We start from the raw sequence: 6,789 nt of genomic DNA on the forward strand, positions 1-6,789 counted from the left end.
TGTGTGTGTGTGTGTGTGTGAAGGCCAGAGTTTGACTTTGGGTGTTTTCCTTTTTACCGTGTTTTGAGATAGTCCCTGGACTAACTGAGCCCTGGGATCACCCATCTCTGCCTGTTAGTGAAGGGACTACAGCCACCAGCCACCATAGATGCTTTTCACAGGGATGCTTTGGGATGTGGACTGAACTTAACTCTTCATGTTTCTGCAGCAAATTCTCTACCCTCTGGGCCATCACCTGGCCCTTGTCCTGCTTTATTCTCAAAGTTTCACATTTGTCTTTTACATTTAGGCCTCTCATTTATTCAGTGATATTCTTATATCTATGATGTTAAGTTTCAATTCTTTGCAAGGGCACATATGATTTTCTTAGAAAAGCAGTTTAAAAGATAATTTCCTCTATCATCGTCCTTGATATAATTATCTAAACTTGTGCCATTATACTCTTATGAATTTGCTTCTCTCGGTCTTGTTCTGCCTTTATGTTTATGACAGTGGGTCCTAATGGGTTTGATTAGTACAAATTCAGGTTATCTAAAGAGAACTGGTGCAAATGTAAATAATATTGACTTTGTTTAAAACACAAAAAGACCTCCCTGCAAACAGAAATGGGAAGAATGGGTAATTGAGAAATTATTTGCATGAAAGAAGGACATAGAACCCAGAACCAGGACTGCTCGGGAGGTCCTAGTGACTCTCATGCCAAGGAGTTTCACCATACCAAAGGCAAACAGTGGAGGACTTTGATCAGATGACAGATTTCCCAGGAGAGGACCGCGGAGACAGGAGAACTGGGGCAGGCAGGCAGTTTTGGAAAATCTCTTTGCTGCCCAAACTCATGAAAGCATACCAAATTGGCATTAACTTAGAAAGAACCTGTGTTTCAATTTTAGTGGAGAAGTCGCTAGAAGAATATAATTTATAGGACAAAACCACTCCCTGTCTTCCTGGAAAAGGGCAGAAGCTAAGCCATCTTAACACAGGAGTTTCCAACATCTGGCTTTCCTTTCTTCCCATGCTTCCATTCTTTCTCAAAATCTCATCACGCCAGAAAGCTACCACCCTGCCACTCTCACAGAACCAGACTCTGTGGTCAATTTGAAGTAGATATACAGCATTAGAACACAGTGACTTGAAAGCGGCAGCATGTTAGGGCTGGCTTAGCGTGTACAGTTTTGAGGCCTGCGAAAAGGAAAGGAGGGCATGTGGACTAATCCCATGGTTGTGAACTCTTCCCTAAATCCTCTCACTAAGCCATGGTGCGTAAGTTGTGAGTAATGAGATTTCTTTCTTGAAGGAAACTCTGCTTTCGAGGCATCTTGACAACTAACACAACTATGGAGTCCATTAAAGCAGAAGCCACCCAGAGAGGATAAATGCTCCCCATGAGCCCTGTTCAGAAGATCATTCTGGACATTTTCCAGAGCTGTCGGGGATCCCTGAGACTTCCTAGAGCAATGGGATGAGGTGTAATTAATATTTGGATCCTTATCTGTAGGTAGAATTAGTAGTTCTCTCTCACGAAGCAGTGTGGCGCAAGCCTTTTCTTCAACTTCTGAGTCAAGCAAATTCTGACCTCTAGAATCAGAACTGTCTTAGGACGAGCCTGTGAACATACGGGCACGTATTCATGTTCAACCACTTTGGTTTTTTTATTATGTCAGCTCTTCTACATGTTCAACTTCTTGAAGGAAAAGGCTTCCTGTAGAATTAGGTACCAGACAGGTAAAGTTTGCATAATAGTTAAGGAAACCCAAGCAAAATGTCCTACCTAAACTTGTAAAAATGAAGGGCCCCTTCAGAATGTTAAACTTGTGTGAATTTTAACCTAGTGGTGGTGGTGCATGCCTTTAATCTCAGCACTCAGGAGGCAGAGACAGATGGATCTCTGAGTCTGGAGTAAGCTTGGTCCATGGAGTGAGTTCCAGGAAGCCAGGGCTACACAGAGAAACCTTATCTTAAAAAGCAAGCAAACAAACAAAAACATAAAAAACCCAAACAAACAAGCAAACAAAAACTTGTGTGATTTTTTTTATTAAGTAATCATTCCTAACAATCAAGCTTGTACTAATTGCCACTCTTAAGAACAGAGCAGTAATTTGGTGGGTATTAGTGGAGTGATGCCAGTCTGGCCCTGGTCCATATGCCATTGAGAGAACCCTGCCCTCTGGCACCCATTACCAAGACAAACACTGAATATGGGCAGAAACCTTATAGTCTGGGCTGGAGTGGAAACAAAATGAAGAGTCTCTGCCTGACTCTGCTTCCTGCTATAGAACCTTCCTCTTTCTCCCTTCCTGCACCCTACAGAGCCCTGCAGCTGTTCCTGGATGACATCAAAGCACCTCTGCATCATTGAACCCCCTTTTGTCTGATGCACCTACTTTCCCTTTTCTTCCTAATGGGCCCTTCATGGAGAAGGCATCAATCACACTTAGTACATCAATCACAGTTAGTACATGGATAACCATGTACTAACTGGGCTAAAGTTTGGAGATCAGATGGCAACTGCTGTTTGAAAAGACACTTAAAAGCTAAAAGCACAACGGTTCATAGGGTAGAAACTACTAATTTTCCCTGTCATCTGTCCTGTCAGAAATCCAGATAAGTCAGGATGACCCAGGCCATGTGCAGGGGGAAACAGTGGCGGTGTCTTTTAAGCCTTGTGGGTACAGTTAACTTTTCTTGTGGCCATGAAACTATTGTCTGGTTGTGAAAACTTCACCCCAGACTGGCCTCAGATGCTCTGGTTAGTTGCTCTTGATCTATGTGGCTGTTGTTAGGCTTGGACACAGTGACATCCACCACCACAGGCAGCCCAAGTGCACCATGTCCCAGACACTTTGTTCTGACCATGCTGGGTTCTTGGCTTGGCTGACTTTCCATAGAAACTATGGTGATCCCATTGTCTTGGTGGCTGGCTGTGGCTCAGGAGAGACATGCATGGACAAGAGCCCTCTGGGAGGAGGGCTGTTGATGGGCTCTAGGGAGTAGGATCTGGACTGCTGTCAACTGCAAGACCTGATGGGGCTTCTTCTAGGAACTTGGATTCCATAAATAGGCTCCAAGACATGTCTGCTCATGTACAAAGTGTCCAGTCTGGGGAACACTGGGTCTGGTGGGGTGGATGGGTGGGGACACCATAGTAGGAAAGATGCCTAGTAGACCTGATTTTGACCTGTGGGCCAAACTCATTACCAGCAAATATAGGTAAAACATCTAGTAACTGCCATAAAGGGGTCACATCATTGTTTCCTCTAATGATAAGAACATCCATGTACACTACAGAGTTTAAGACATAGAAAACAAAACAGTCTTCAGTGAAGAAACAAATTCTATCCAAATAGTTACAGCTGCTACTACGGTTAGCAGGTTAGTAATTTCTTATGTGTATCGTATGTATATTATCCATGTATGCATAATGTAATTTTAGCTAAGAGAAGTGTGTTATATCTTGCCTTTTCCACTCAGAACTACATATTTTTAAGCAAAAATTCTTTTGATAGCTGAATATCATTTCATCTTTTTGCATCCCATAATTTCCTCAATCAGACCTCTATTGTTGGACATTTAGGTTGCATTTATTCTTTTCCTAATTATATATTTTACATGCAAGTCTTTGCTCACCTTCATAATTATACGCTTAGAATGTGTTCCTGGAATGGGGTATTCATGTTTTATTTTAAATACACACTTTCCTATTTCCCTCTATTATAAAGATTGTTCTAAATTATATTTCTGACAGTAGTGAGTGTGCGATGCGTCATTCTGCAGGAAGCCTAACACTGAGTCAATTTCTTATGTAGTAATCTCTGTTGAGAGGAAACTCACAAAGCTCTACCTCCTTTTATTTTAACAGTTTTGTCTAATAAAGTTATTTGGCTGTTTTTAATTTTTGACTAAATATATTGACAAATATCATCTATAGGCATGATCTTGTTTTAAATATCCCATCAGAATGTTTTCTAAACTGAGAACTCGACTCTGTCCTTACATGAAGACAACATTCTGCTTTGTCATCCCCTGGACTTTTGATTTATAACTTTTGCTATCATATAATCAGTATTGTAAGCCTTTTCCTTTGGGGACTGTCTATGCTTGATAGTATTAAGATTCTATTACTATTCTTTTTTTTGTTGTTGTTGTTGGTTTTTCGAGACAGGGTTTCTCTGTAGCTTTGGTGCCTGTCCCAGAACTAGCTCTTGTAGACCAGGCTGGCCTCGAACTCACAGAGATCCGCCTGCCTCTGCCTCCCGAGTGCTGGGATTAAAGGCGTGCGCCACCACCGCCCTGCTTATTCTATTCTTATTACATCTGTTATTATGATGTCTATTTTTCTCCCCTGATATTTTGAAGCAGTATTTTTACTATTAAGCAGTCCTTTTATCCATCTGTATTTTGGTGATAACATGAGGCAGAATAGGGACTGTAACTTCCGCCCTGTCCATCAGAAGCTGACCTATTTTCCTGGTACAATTTATTGAATGATGCATCGTCCTTCATTGACTCCAAATGCGACCTTGTTGGTAAGCGGCATCTTTGCACAGGAACCCTGCTTCTAGGTACTCTCTGTTTGATTCCATTGGTCTGTCTGCACATTTCTGAAGCAACAGCACATGGCTTTCATGGTAACAAATCGATGCTGCCTTCCAATTTATTTATGTACTTTGTCTCTTCCACTTTTGGTTCATCAGTTTTTGCTTCTTTTCTAAAGAACATCTTTCTCCTTTATTTCTTGGCCTTCTTTACAGCTTCGGTGAATTATTAATAGACTATTTCCTACTTTATTAAAATATATTTAATGCTCAAAATAAAATGCTAGGGCTTGGAGAGATGACTCAGCAGTTAAATGCACTTGTTACTGTTAGAGAGGATCTGGGTTCAGTTCCCAGCAGCCACACTGAGCAGCATGCACTGCATGTAAATCCAGCCCCAGGGAATCCAACACTTTCTTCTGGACTAATTGATTACCTACACACAAGTAGTATACATATATACACTCAGGTACAAATATGTACCCATGGAATAAAGAAAACAATTTTTTAAAGAAATGCACTTTTAAGTATGACTTTGCTTCTACAGTGCTCTCATGATTAATTCTCAAGGTTTTTGTTTTAAATTTTTGTTTGTTAGGGTTTTGCTATAGGGTCTCATATAGCTCAGGTTGGTCTTGAAGTCATTCTGTACCTGAGGTTAGCCTTGACCTACTGATTCCCTTCTCCTTCCAAATGCTGGGTTGATGGGCATAAGCCACCTTACCCAGCTCTTACCTCTTACTCTTTAATCAAAGCTTTGATGTTTTCTTTGTCTCTAAAAGTTATTTTTAAACAATCACTAAATAGTCCCTTCATAATTTTTAGGCTTTTATTATTAAAACGAAATTTAAATACTTTGTTACTGAGATATATTTCTCTTTTTATGTTTCTTAAAGCATTCCAATGATCCATTAGTAGGATCCATAAGGTGTGTGTGTACCTATCAACTATAGTTATCAAATTTTTCTCTTTATTTCTTTGTTTTCCTTACAATGTACCATGAGCATATTTATTTGAGTTTTCCCATATTACTGTTCTTTGTATACTCTTCTATATGTTTGCTTTCTTTGCCTTATGCATTTTGATATGAGTCTGTTAATGAGATGTTTCTATACCTAAGAACAATATCATCAGTATGGAACAAATCGATGCACCATACAAGATAAGATGAAGGACATAAAATTTATATTTCTGCTAATATGCATAATTTGATCTAATCATGAGCAGATGGCAAATGAATCTAAATTGAAGAGTAGTTTATAAAAATAACTGGGGTACAGTCTTTAAGGCTGAAAGTATCAAAGTCAGAGAGATCAAGAAGAAACTGGGGAATTGTGGCAGACTGATAGAAATGCAAATATGTCAGTCCATGCTAACACATGACCCTCACTTGTTTCTGTCTGCCTTTAAAATCACCTCTGGGACAATTGACCAAACCTGACTAGCAGTCTGCATTAGATGTTAGTAGTAAATCGATGTGAATTTTGTTGAATTTCCGTGTTCACCACATCAGCAACTTTCTCTCTATAATAATCTAGGAAAGGCCTTTCTACTCTTGAAGCTGTTCCTATTGTAAGTTGATCAAAACGCTGTTTTCTGGACATGACAGGGCTGTCGCATACATGAACTCACTATGGCTATGACTGCTTGCACAACACCTGTGTAAGATCAAGCCAACAAAAATCCCAGCATGCACTGGGGAGGGACTCAGGAAGCCCCACCCAATTTGAGAAGCTATTAACAATTGATGACTAGTGGGGTTGTAGACCTTGAATAGATACTCATGCCTTAGTAAATAGTACTATATCCATGCATATATGGGCAGTATTAATTGGACTCTGAGTTGGGAGGGAGGGAAGAAGTAGAGACAAACACATTAAGTTGGGAGGGAGAAGTGGGGGGGATAGGACAGGAATTGGAGAAGAGGGAATAAAGGTGGATTTGATCAAAATACACTATATGTATATATGAAATTCTCAATGAAGTTTGAAATTATTTAAATTTGAATGTATATATATATATATATATAATAGGACAGAAATATATTCTGAATCATCTATTCTTCTTCCTTATAGCCAAGACCTTCCATGTAGCTTGGCTTTGTGGGTCATATTGTTACCTAAAAGTGTTACTACAAAGTGATGATGGTTAACTCTGGATACAGGTATTGGCATAAAAACAGAGAAGTCGACCAATGGAATCGAATAGAAGACCCTGACTTTAACCCACAAACCTACGAACACCTGATTTTTGATAA

Source organism: Microtus ochrogaster, unplaced genomic scaffold (genome assembly GCF_000317375.1).
Source record: "Microtus ochrogaster isolate Prairie Vole_2 unplaced genomic scaffold, MicOch1.0 UNK11, whole genome shotgun sequence".
Classification (NCBI taxonomy): domain Eukaryota; kingdom Metazoa; phylum Chordata; class Mammalia; order Rodentia; family Cricetidae; genus Microtus; species Microtus ochrogaster.